Below are 14,022 nucleotides of genomic sequence, written 5' to 3'. Positions count from 1 at the left end.
CATTTTTTGTGGTGCTGTAAAACACAGACATGAAAATTCAGAGTTGATTTAAAAAGGACACATTTAGCCAGATGGGCTCAGCTGTGTGACATACTCTATTCTGGGTAAGAATCCTTTCCTCATTGCAATCCTTTTCCATGAAGCCACAGGTATTACACATTTTGACACGTTAAAGACATAGTATTTAATATACCATGTACTCATTTGTATCAGGACTCATTTTCCTTAGATGCAAAAGCTGTCTCTAAAAAAGCAAGGGTGAGGGAAATGATTATTCAACAGGCATCACAGAACACACCCTGTCTCATCTATCAGCAAGCAGTATGAATGGTGCACCCTTTCAGTAGACCATTTTGATTGTGTTGTTTTGCATTTATTTCTATGCAAGGAAAACATTCAATTTCAAGAATAAAACCTGAATAATGTAGTACAGCAAACAGACCACAGAGCCAAGAACAAGATATGAAGAGTGCCCCTCTCTTCCCAGGGAGCTGAAAGCACACAAATCAAAATATTATTTCACCTAGTCATTCACTAACCCATAATGCATTCTAAAAACTACCTCCTGTGTCAGTTTAATGTCACAGATCTGGAGAACAGATCTGGAAAACCCCACTTATGTCCATCTGTAATATTCACATTTTAAAATTCTCTTATTCAAAGGCAATGAGGGGACACAAAAGGATCATTTTATGAGACATTTTAAATTAAATGAGTCTAAGCACAAGAAAAATCAAACCAAAAGAAACCCAACCAAACCACAAATTATGGAGAAGAATTCTGCCTTCTCTGATTGGCCTAAGAGAAAGTCAAGACAAACAACTTTGAGTACTATAATTGCTATTCTTGAGAAAAAATATTTGCAAAGTAGCAAATATTTTATTAAGTTCTGACTCTTAATATGTGGCCAAGCTGAAATGAAAACAAATGCATAACTGTGCTAAAAATACTTAGAGCCTTGTTTCCCAGTATAAAAGAATACAATCATACAATATTGATATTTATGGAAAATGCTTACTTTACATTATAGTACACAGAGTTTCAAATATTCCTTATATATCATTGAACTACTACTGAACACCAAACTGTTGTTAAAAAAACAACTTTAAGAGAAATTCCTCACTCATAATAGCTAATGCTGTTTACTTATCATTAACAGACAAACACTAGTACAAGTAGATCACTCTTCACAAAAACCAGGTTATATTTCCTGAATGTCCTTAATATTTTCACATATTTAAGAATGTGCATTTTGTTTTGCTGTGAGATCCTCTATTCATTGGGTTGACTTTTAAACTCATTTTTCTAAGTTAAAAAATACCAAGTACTTGAAAACTCAAGATTTGGAGACTCTAATAAAGTAGTCTGCAAATTTCACACTTTCTTTGAGGTATAGTGCCACTCAACAGATTACCCATCTCTTTATACAATGTGGAAGTTGTCCTCCCTTGCCTATTCACCCATTCTGTTTACCAGTTGGCCAGGCCAGCAGTTTTTGATTTTTAATGTCTAAATGTGTAAATTTTCTGCTTTCCTCTTCAGGAAAGCACTCTCAGCACATTCTAATTGTAATAAATGAAATACCAGTGTTTATGTGCCTGTAAAACCTCCACAGACCAAGAAGTCAATATGAGTGCTGACACAGATCATCTGATTACCTTTGTGCATCATGAACGAAGCTGGAGATTTTCTCTAAGTTTTGTTTAGCAAGGCAGATCTCTCCAGGTCCCTGGAAACTCCCACTTCCCTCCTCTGGCGTCCAGGCTTCCAGAAGTAAAATGAGTTCACACACGTGTCTCTCAAAGAATGTTCTACCTTTCAGGATAATCCCAGAAATCATGTGAAGGACTTCAGAATTCAAGGCTGAAGGTAGCTTCCATTAAATACATATTTACATTGAGCACAGTTTTGTTTTCATCACTCACAGATTAGGTCTGAAATTTTTTAACTTCTTATATTACCATGTCCACTAAATCTATATAACATATATGATATATATATATATATATATATATATATATATATATATATATATATCAGATCTATCAGTGTGTGTGGGTATAGGTGCATCTTAATAATTTGAAAGGCAGAATCACAAAGACAGGGATAGAAAGATAGTTCCCTAAATGCCTGCAAGAGCCAGTCTGGGCCAGGCTGAAGCAGGAAGTTGTAAAACTCAACTAGGCCCCTCACATCGGTGGCAACGAAAGAACATGGGCCGTCACCTGCTACCTCCCAGGTACAATACTAGGCAGCCAGATCGAAAGTAGAGGTAAGTCTCAAACCATGCACTCTGACGCAGTATCCCAAGCAGCAGGTTAACTGCACCACAATGCCTGCCCTCTATGATTATATATATATATACACACACACACACACACATACACACACATATAGCCACTCTTTTGTCTCCTTTCCAATTCCTAGGTTCATTGAGCTGATAAAATAAAAACACATACACACATATACATTTGGCTAAAATTCTGCTTAAGTTTGTTGAACCCCCCCCCCCAAGTTGCAAGTCATAATGATGTCTCCTTCATGTCAGGCCACTCACTAGTACTGAGTTACAACTTATATTTGGAATAAAAACTAGAGATAACAGAGGGAGGGATAGTCAGATATTTAGACAGACAGCTGATTACTGGAACTTATCCTTCTTAATCATAATTTTTTTCTCCTTTATGTATGTGAAGCATCAAAGGGAAATTCAGAAACTTGAGGGAAGATGTGCTAATTTGATTTTAAAGTTTATACATTGGAGAGGGAGAGGGATAGAGAGGCTGCCCATCTGCCAGTTCACTATCCAAGTGACAAACTGGTAGTTAATGGACCAGGGCTAAAGTGGTAGTATAACCCTTGTTTCCCACATGGGTGGCAGCAACCCAAACACCTGAGTCAGTACTTCTACTTCCCTGTAGTGGCAGGGAGCTCGAGCTCAGAGTCTGAACTCTTAGTCAAACCCAGGCATTCTGAGAAGGAATGAGGGCATCTTAACCACATAGGCTTAAGATAGGTGGAACACCTGCCCCTGGGCCTTATCTTTTTATCCACTTTTCTACAAACTTTTTAAAGTTTTTATACTTATACAAACTCTTTTTGCAGATACACAGGTCTTCATTTTCAATGATGCTTTTTTTAAAAAAAATTAATGACTCCCTTACATACAACACATTTATATATTGAAAAAGTAATATTCATAACATTATCATGGACTAAATTTTAAATTAATCATGTCTCTCCTCACTGATTAGAAAAATAAGGTTCAAAAGCATGTGTGCAATGTTTTAAATGCCTCAAGTAATTCATTTCTCTGAGTCAATTTACTCTTTCCTCCATACTAAGTTAACCACACACAATATTTATTAGCAATGGTTGGGAAATAAATATTTACTAATGCTGATATCCATGTACCAGGTCATGGGCTGGGTGCTTAAATGCATTGTTCATCTCACTTAAGTACTAGTCAAGTTATGTGACAAGTGAAGAAAGGGAAATTTAGAATTATGTACCTTCTCCCAAATCACACTACTGTTATGAAAACACTGATCAGAATTCAGTTGTCACTCTCCCTCTCTCTCTTCCTCTCCCAGACCCCAAAGCTCCCCTTCTGTGTGTATGCTCTTCAACTACAATATGGTGATTACATGGAAATTGAAATTTAAAATGTGCACAGTGTGCATTTGACTTTATTATTTTTTACTTATGTAGCTTTTTCAACAATCATAAGATATTATTTTCTACTGAATTTTGTGCATGCATATGTCTGTGTGTGTTGTAAGAACATACAACTTATTTAATTTCACCCTTATTTAACTTTTAAAAGATAATTGAACTGTGCAGAGTGACTATACTATCTGCTTTTCCACAATTCATCCAACAAGTGAATGACATATATGGACATGCACATTTAAGCTTCCTGAATTTGACGTTTCAACATTCCACATTTTTCCATGTGTCAGAGCTTATATCACCACTTACACTCATTTGTACACAACAGGTGCATTGCACACAACAGGTGCATCACTCTTAGGCATGTACAATCACAGGGGTGGTGGTTCTGATTATTGTTCAAATGTTGACCCCCTAGTTGCTACAATTGTGTGGTTAATGCTGAGTGGAGACAGAGTTATACACAGGAACAATTCATTCCTACAGAACTTGAGTAACTAGTATCTGTGTAGTTTTGCTTTTTGTAATTAAACGTCGGTGATTTCACAGACTACGATGCCCATCTGCCCTCTCCTTGCCAAACTATGGATAATCCAAAGCAAACAAATCCACACATCCCATAATTTTTATTTTTTTAACTCTAAAGGAAACAGAAAAAGAAAAGGCCTCTTGTGTTGCTATGTCCCAGGAGAAGTAGGTTGGAGTGTGCAGAGACGGGTGGAGACTGTTGAGAAGGAAGTTAGAGAGATCTAGCATAGAAGTAGCCCAAGTGTGATGGGAATTGGAACAGCTCCCCAGGTAGACTTTCAAACAGAATTTCTCATTTAAAGTTATCAGGCAATTTCAATTTAGCCTGTTTGATAAGACTGTATGATCCCTTGTGTATTTCCCTAGGTTTCTGAAATTCCTTGTCCTTGAAAAACATAGTTCACTGTTAACACCTTGTTGGGAGAGGTTACACCAAGACTGCAATTCATAATCCACACTTCAATTTGGGCTATCAATCTTTAGTACTACCTGGCAAAATAGCTTTCAAGTAACAGAGCACATATCTGTACAGTCAACAAAATTAAATCACACAAATAAGCCCTCATTTAAATTCGGCAGGAAATAATTGTAGAAAAAGTTAGCTAGTAGCAACACACTAGTATTTATTACCGTGCCATCTTATGAGGTACCTAATGTGAGATCTTTCAGAACTGGTGAATATAATGTAAGGGAATAAGGGAAATATTAGACACATACACATGGACACACAGAGAGGCCCAAGTCTTCCAGGAACAGGGGGTTAGTCTGTGCAGTGCTACTGAGAAGTGTTCAGATATTTTTCACTAAAGTGTAATTTAAAAATACTTTTTCCAGACTTAATAATATTTTAGTCCAATTTTGGTATATGACTTCTGAATCATTTTTTTCTGTATTTTTAAAATTTTTTTCACTTTTATTTAATAAATATAAATTTCCAAAGTACAGCTTATGGATTACATTTTATATGTGCATATTTATGTATCAGTTGACTTAATACTAATCTTCCATAAGAACCATAAAAAAGCCTAAGTTTCCATATGCCCTTCACCAAGTATCCCCTCATGCTAACATCTTACATACCCATAGAACACTTGAATTAAGAAAACTATATTTTTTCCCAGATTTCACCAGTTTTTTTTCACTAGTGACCTTTTTATTTTCCAGGGTCTATCATTATTTGTTTTTATTTCATTTATTTATTTTATTGATCAAATTATTCCAAATTTGATTGCTGGGATTGTTTTTAAATTGGTTTCTATACCATTTCTTATATATACTCCAATTTTTAGTTATTTTTTATAACCACAGATGATTCCATTAACTCAATTACAGTGACTCTTTGAACCATAAAGTAGGAAACATGAAAGTTATTACTAATAAGCAGAAAATACTGTTTTAAATTGTATATTTAAAATCATTTTCTTAAAAACATCCTAATATTTTGGAAAAAACAATTCCTTGCAAAAGCTTTCAAATACACAAACATGAGTGAACCTAATTGTCAATAATAGACAGACACCTACATTTTAGCATTAGATGAACATAGACTATGGTGTACATAACATGTACATATAAATACACATAGTATATACATATTATATAATATACATAAAATTATGTATAAATTTATAAATTTATATGCATATGTATAAATACATAAAATTATGTATATTATATATAGATGTACATAAAGTATGGTGCAGATCCATATTTGCAAAAGAGAAAAGACACTCACAATACACTGTTTGGTGAACAACCACCTTGGAATTCCCTACATACTGTGTTATCCTATTAACATAGGAAAAATGTCTGGAAAAAAAAATCCAACAGATGAGTGAAATTAGGTGAATTTTAGGCGCTTACTAAAAGCATATGGTAATTTATATTAAAATATGACTAAATAAGATTGTTTCCATATGGAAAGTATTTAAACAAATATGTAACCTAAACAGATATAAATGTCCCTTAAACTATCATCATTCCATCATTATAATAAAATGATGTAAAAGTCATTAGCATTTTGATATTTTAAAAATGGCTTAAATGAATTCTCCAACAGTATAAAGAAAATAATACCCCCTAACCCTAAAGAAGTCTGAGGCTAACAGGAACAGAGAAAACACTAGAAGGAAAATGGTATGATTTTTGCCTTGGAATAGAAGTTACGACTGAGGAGTGGCAGATAAAAGGAAAGGAAGGGTTAAAATTTTCAGATGCTGGGGTGTGCACATGCCAGTTTCTCAACAGTGTTCTAAATACTCTTGGTGCTCATCAATTTAATCAAGGTAACAAGGAAAAAGAAGCCTTTGGACCAAGTTTTCCCTACCATTTTTGCTATTATTCATTTATATAAACACAAACATACAAGCTCCTTATTCTCTGCAGTCCTCTCCTCTATTTTGCAAAATTCTCAGTGGATGGCTGAATTAACTGCATCTGAGTAATTGTCCGAAGGCTAGGCGGTGGGAGCCAAGAGACAGGGTCAGAAAAGCAGAACCGCTTTTCTCTTTCCTGGGACTTAATGTGATGCCAGATACTTCAAGGTGAATGCGCTTCTATTGTCCAGCAATTCTTTCTTTCAGAAAGTGCCAATGAGCTGTGAGCTCTGCTAAACATTTGATTCAGTGCAGGCTGTGTCAGATGGGCTTCTCATTATTAATAGATACATCGTTTGAACATGCCAGGATTACAATTTATCATGTAGTTAGTCTAGATTTATGGATTAGCTACAACCTAAGAAAGAAGTAAACTATTTCTTGATTTCACTAAAGCACATGGATTAATCTTACCAGATTTTTTTCTTCCCTTTTCTGTAGAATAGCTATTTGTGATTTGATGGTCAGTTCACAGGCAAACTTCACTATGGATGCATTACATTAAAAATACATTGTTTGCACCTCTTCAAACCTGATATAGAATTAGAAAACAGTAAAGAATATTTTTTTTCTTTCTTTCTTGTATACACTGCATATAAGTGGAAATAATTATGTTGGAGAATATCACATTAGTAAAATGCAGTCATTCTCATATTTGGAAACACTAATATGCAATTCTCAAATTCAACTTTTACACAAGTTGTTGCTCTAGAATATTTTTTTTTTTTTGACAGGCAGAGTGGACAGTGAGAGAGACAGAGAGAAAGGTCTTCCTTTTGCTGTTGGTTCACCCTCCAATGGCCGCCGCGGTAGCGCACTGCGGCCGGCGCACCGCGCTGAGCCGATGGCAGGAGCCAGGTGCTTCTCCTGGTCTCCCATGGGGTGCAGGGCCCAAGCACTTGGGCCATGCTCCACTGCACTCCCTGGCCACAGCAGAGAGCTGGCCTGGAAGAGGGGCAACCGGGACAGGATCGGTGCCCCGACCGGGACTAGAACCTGGTGTGCCGGCGCCGCAAGGCGGAGGATTAGCCTAGTGAGCCGCGGCGCCGGCCTGCTCTAGAATATTTTCAAGATTTCAAAGAGGTATTCTTTCCTCATATTAAAGTAGCACAGTTTTATTATTATTATTATTTTTTTAATATGAGAAGTACAGAGATAGGAAGAGGGAGAGTGGGCAGGAGTTCAAATTCTTTGCTTCACTCACCAGATGCTCCCCAAAGCTAGGGCTGGGGCAGGGTGAAGCTGACAACCCATAACTCAATACAGGTCTCCTATATGGGTTGCAGGGACCCAGTGACTGGAAGCATCACTGCTGCCTCCCAAGGTCTGCATTATCAGTAAGCTGGAATCTGGATCCCAAGGTGAGGATTGAACCCAGGTACTCCAACGTGTGACACGGGTGCCTTAACCAGCATTTGAAATATTAGAATAAAGGCCCACTCCAATACAAGAGTTTGTTTAAAAAAAAAAAAAAAGCTGTTCCATAACACACAAACGGCAACCCTGGTTAGCTTATAAAAACCTAATTTTTAAAAATCGTTTATTTTTTATACTTTTTTAAAATATTTAATTTATTTATTTGAAAGTCAGAATTACACAGAGGAAAGGCAGAGAGACAGAGAAGTCTTCCATCCGATGGTTCACTCCCCAACTGGCAGCAACGGCTAGAGCTGCGCCAATCCAAAGCCAAGAGCCAGGAGCTTCTTCTGGGTCTCCCACATGAGTGCAGGGGCCCAAGCACTTGGGCCATCTTCTACTGATTTCCCAGGCCATATCAGAAAGCTGGATTGGAAGTGGAGCAGCAGGGTCTTGAACCGGCGCCCATATGGAATGCCGGTGCTTCAGGCCAGGGTGTTAACCCTCTGTGCCACAGTGTCCACCCCAAAATAAAGTTTTTATTAATTCCTACTATTTGCTTCTGTTTAAATATGAAAACTATCACCATAAATAGAAATTTATAAGCATCTCAGTTCAAAACACATTTACAATTTTTGTGTCTAACCATCAGTCAAACTCAAATAAGGAACCTAACAGGGGCAGCTTTTTCTACATGCAGTTTTTTTTTTTTTCTTTTTTTTGACAGGCAGAGTGGACAGTGAGAGAGAGAGAGAGAAAGGTCTTCCTTTTTGCCGTTGGTTCACCCTCCAATGGCTGCCATGGCCTGCGCGCTGTGGCTGGCGCATCACTACATGCAGTTTTCTATGAAGAACTTTTCTCTAATATTGTTCATTCTAATTCCTCCACTTCCCCCCAAACACATTCATACCACATACACTCAAATTCATGAGATTACAAAAATCACATTTTTATAAAGAATAGTATTTTGCAGAAATTAAAATGAAAATTGAAGCATCCATACTTACTATACAATAAAAGGAAGGAATGAAGGGAGGCAGGGAGGAAGAGAGAAAGAATTTGCTATTTAGGAATGATTTTTTTTCTCCCAAATGAAACTAAAACCATTCTTAGTAAATGTGAAGTATCGGTTTTTATTTTCTGGACTTTTTCTTCATCCTATTCTTGTTCTGTAGATCCTCTGTCATTTTTCACATCATTGCTCTCTCATAGCATTCTGTCCTACGATACTTTTACTTTTGTTATAAAGCATTTTTCATCGTTAGCATTTCTGCATAGTCAATTATGAAGTGTTCAAAATTCACTGCAGATGCAATCTTCATAAATCAGTTTTTGTGGATTTACTCCTCCCATGTAAACACCTAACGCCAACTTTGCTGATTAATCATTTATTGTAAGATGTTTTTTATTGAGCTTCTCAATGTCCCAGGCACCAGTCTTGGTACTGAGTACAAATCAGTGAATAAGAAGACCAAGACTTATAGTCTATTAAGGAAGATGGAGCAATAACAAGTAAACCTGATGGTAAGTCCTTAGAAGAAAATAAAATAATGTGACAGAATGACTAGCTTTGGGGAAAACAAGCAGCAGGGGGACAGCAGCACTGGATAGTCTGAGGCCTGAAAGTGATTCAAAAGGAGACCTGGATGGTAATGACCAAAAAGAGCATTCCAGGAAGAAATGCAGTTGGGAAATTCCTGATGTAGGAAGGAGAGAAAGATATTGTATCATGAATGTAATGAATACATGAGAAAACGGGGTTGAAGTCAGAACAGCAGGCTAGAATTTAGACCTGGTTGCAAGGAAACAGAATTCATTTTCAGCAAGGCAGTGACATAATCTGAAATGCATTTATAAAAAGCCACTGTACAGTGAAAACAACCCTAGTCCAGAGACTGTTGCAGGAGTTTAGGAAATAATTCAAAGAAACAGAATGATTCAGAACATATTTAGAATTAAAACCAGTAAGGCATGCTGTTTTAAGCACCACTGGTAATAACCTCATGCACTATTACTTCAAAGAGTGAAGTCTGGAAGCCACACATATATATGGTGCAGCAGTTAGTCACCAAAAATGACTAACTCCTACATAGACTATTCATGAAGTCTGAATGTTCTAGATGACTGGGACAATCTATGGACGCTGGTACATGTATCTAATCATGACTGTTTTGCAAGATAAGTGGATCTCACATGAGAATGCTTAGCTTATGGTTTTATGATTAAAATTATTTTAAATCTGAATAAAGTAGAATTCTGAATATTAAAAGTGAACTGGGTATCAATGAATTAAAATCCATTTATGATGATTGAGGAAATATCACACTTACATATGAGATCATAGCTCTGTTTAAATTTTGTCCAGCAGCTGTGTCTCTTACCTACCTAACAAATTATATTTCCAAGTCTTCTCAAGCTATTCCAAACAACTGAAAGGGAGGAAATCCTCCCAAATCCTTCCACGAAGCCCTCTTCACTTTGATTCCTAAACCAGAAAAAGATACAAAAGAGAAGGAGAACTGTAGACCAAAATCCCTGATGAACAGAGATGTAAAAATCCTCACAAAGTACTACTTAATGGAACCCAACAACACATCAGAAAGATCATTCACCCAGACCAAGTAGGGATTTATCCTTGGTACGTAGGGATGATGCAACACTTGCAAATCAAAAAATGAGATACATCACATTACAAACTGAAAAATAAAACTAGAACATTAGTTCAATAAATGTAGAGAAAGAATTTGATAAAATATAATATAATTTCATGATGAAAAGCTTAAGCAAATTAGGTATAGAAAGATAATTCCCCAATACAATCAAGGCAATCTATGACAAACCCACAGCCAGCATCTTAATGAATGGGGAAAAGTTGGAAGCATTTCCAGTAGTATCTAGAAACATACAAGGATGCCCATTCTCACCACTGGTATTCAGTATAGTCCTGGAAGTTTTAGCCATAGCCATAAGTCAAGAATTAAAGTGATACAAATTGGAAAGGAAAAAATCAAATTATCCCTATTTGCTGATGACATGATTCTACATATAGGAATTCCAAAAGACTCTACTGAGACACTATTGGAATTCATAAAAGAATTTGGTAAAGTGGAAGAATATAGAATTATACACCAAAATCAATAGCCTTTATATATACACAATGCCATAGCTAAGAAAGAATTTATAATATCAATCACATTCACCATAGGTACAAAAAAATTAAATACCTTGGATTAAATTTAACCAAAGATGTCTGATTTCTATGATGAGAATTAGAAAACATTAAATAAAGAAATAAGGGGCTGGCACTGTGGTGTAGCAGGTGAGGCCTCCACCTGCAGTGCTGGCATCCCATGTGGGCACCGGTTCAAGACCCGGATGTTCCACTTTTTATTTTTTTTAATTTATTTGACAGGTAGAGTTATACACAGTGAGAGAGAGAGACAGAGAAAGGTCTTCCTTCCGTTGGTTCACTCCCCAAATGGCCACTATGGCTGGTGCTGCGCAGATCCGAAGCCAGGAGCCAGGTGCTTCCTCCTGGTCTCCCATGCGGGTGCAGGGCCCAATTACTTGGGCCATCCTCCACTGCCTTCCCGGGCCACAGCAGAGAGCTGGACTGGAAGGAGTGACCAGGACTAGAACCTTGGGGTGCCGGCGCAACAGGCGGAGGATTAGCCTAGTGAGCTGCGGCACCGGCCTGTTCCACTTCTGATCTCGCTCTCTGCTGTGAACTGGGAAAGCAGTACAAGATGGCCCAAATACTTGGGCCCCTGCATCCATGTGGGAAGACCTGGAGGAAGCTCCTGGCTCCTGGCTTCAGATCTGCACACCTCCTGCCATTACTGCCAACTGGGGAGTGAACCAGTGGATGGAAGACCTCTCTCTCTCTGCCTCTCCTTTTCTCTGTAACTCTGCCTTTCAAATAGATAAAATAAATCTTTTAAAAAAAGAAATAGAAGTTACAAAAAATGAAAAAATCTTTCATGTTCATGGATTTGAATAATCAATATCATCAAAAATGTCCATACTACTGAAAGCAATTTACAGATTCAATGTGATCCCAATCAAAATATCAATGCTATTCTTCTTAGATCTAGAAAAAATGCTGAAATTTATATATAAACACAAGAGAGGCCAAATAGCTAAAGCAATCTTATGTAACAAAAACAAAGCTGGAGGCATCACAATACCAGATTTCAAGACATAGTACAAGGCACTTATAATCAAAACATCCTAATACCAGCAAAAAAAAAAAAAAAACCACACACACACACACACACACACACATAGACTAACAGAACAGAACAGAAACACCAGAAATTAAACCATCCATCTACAACCAACTTATCTTTGAAACAGAAGCTAAAATTAATTCCTGGAGCAAGGACAGTCTCTTCAACAAGTAGTGCTGGGAAAACTGGATCTCTGCATGTAGAAATATGAAACTAGACCCCTACCTTCCACCTTACACAAAAATAAACTCAAAATGGAGCAAACATCTAAATCTATGCCCTAATACCATCAAATTACTAGAGAACATTGGGGAAACTCTCTAAGACTGGAAGAGGCATTTTCTCAAGAGAGAAAATTCAAATGGCCAACAGACACTTGACAAAATGTTCAGAATCACTAGCCCTCAGAAAAATGCAAATCAAAACCACAATGAGGTTTCATTTCAACACCCCCCACCACCCCCCACCCTGCAGCACACCCTGCAGAGTGTCTTTCATACACAAATCAACAAAAAACAAATGCTGGTGAGGATGTTGGGAAAAAGTTGCCCTAATCCACTGTTGGTGGGAATGTAAACTGGTGTAAGCACTGGAAAAAACAGAATGGAGATATTGGGGCCAGCACTGTGGCATAGTGGGTAAGGCAGCCAGCTGCAGTGCAGGCATCCACATGGGTGCCAGTTCAAGTCAGGACTAGCTCTCTGATATGGCTTGGGAAAGCAGTAGAAGATGGCCCCAGTCCTTGGGCCCTGCACCTGCATGGGAGACCCAGAAGAAGCTCCTGAATCCTGGCTTTGGATCGACGCAGTTCCGGCCATTGTGGCCAATTGGGGATGAAACAGCAGATAGAAGACCTCTCTCTCTCTCTCTGCCTCTCCTTCTCTCTCTGTGTAACTCTGACTTTCAAACAAATAAATAAATATTTTATAAAAAAAAAAAAAGGATTGGCGATATCTCAGAAATGTGAATATAGTCCTGCCAAAAGGATCAGACACACCACTTCTGGGAATTTATCTAAAAGAAAAGAAACCAGCATATGAAAGAATTACCTGTACCCTCATGTTCACTGAAACTCAATTCACAATAGCTAAGATATGGAATGAACCTAGAAGTCTACCAACTGATGGCTAAAGAAATTATGGCGTATATACACTAGGGAGTATGACTCAGCTGTTAAAAAAATAAAATCCTGTCTTTTGCAACAAAATGGATGCAACTAGAAACCATTATGCTTAGTGAAATAAGCCATATATCAAATGTTTTCTCTGATCTGTGGTAATTAGAGTAACTAAAATGTAATGTATTGGAGTGAAATGGACATTTTGAGATCTGATGATTGTTTTCAGCCTCTGTCTCTTCTGTTGGAGAACAGTGTATTTTTTTCTTCATACTATTTGTTAAGCTCTTTACTTAGTGAAGGGTTAATCTTGTAATGTTAACTAAAAATAGATATCTGCAAAAATTAAGAATGGGAATAGGAAAGGGAGGAAGAAGATGTGGATGAGAAGGAGGGTAGTGTAGGAAGTATCACTATGTTCCTAAATCTGCATGTATGAAATACATGAAACTTTTATACCATAAATAAAATTTAAAAAAACCACAGGATAGGAATCTGTATATCCAAGTTACTTTATATGTACTTGTGGCTCCTATTTTATCTTAATCACATGTAGAAGGGTTTTGCCATGGTGCATTTAGCTAAAATAGTTATATGAAAAAACAGCTTATCGACTACTTACTATTTTCTGTGTATTTCTTAAAAAAAGCTTTTATTAAATATAAAACTTGAAATGAAATTCTAAATATGACTACTCTGAAAATTGATTTTTCAATCTTGATATCACCAACATAGATAATGAAGT

The 14,022-nt window shown here is 37.1% G+C and overlaps 1 protein-coding gene across 1 annotated transcript in view; it reads right to left on the bottom strand.

Annotated features, from left to right (window-relative positions):
* Positions 1-14,022, bottom strand: part of MDGA2 (MAM domain containing glycosylphosphatidylinositol anchor 2) — a 916,038-nt gene that overhangs the window by 618,920 nt on the left and 283,096 nt on the right.

This window comes from Lepus europaeus, chromosome 11, assembly GCF_033115175.1.
Source record: "Lepus europaeus isolate LE1 chromosome 11, mLepTim1.pri, whole genome shotgun sequence".
Taxonomy (NCBI): Eukaryota; Metazoa; Chordata; class Mammalia; order Lagomorpha; family Leporidae; genus Lepus; species Lepus europaeus.
This window is presented reverse-complemented; position numbering and strand designations above follow the sequence as displayed.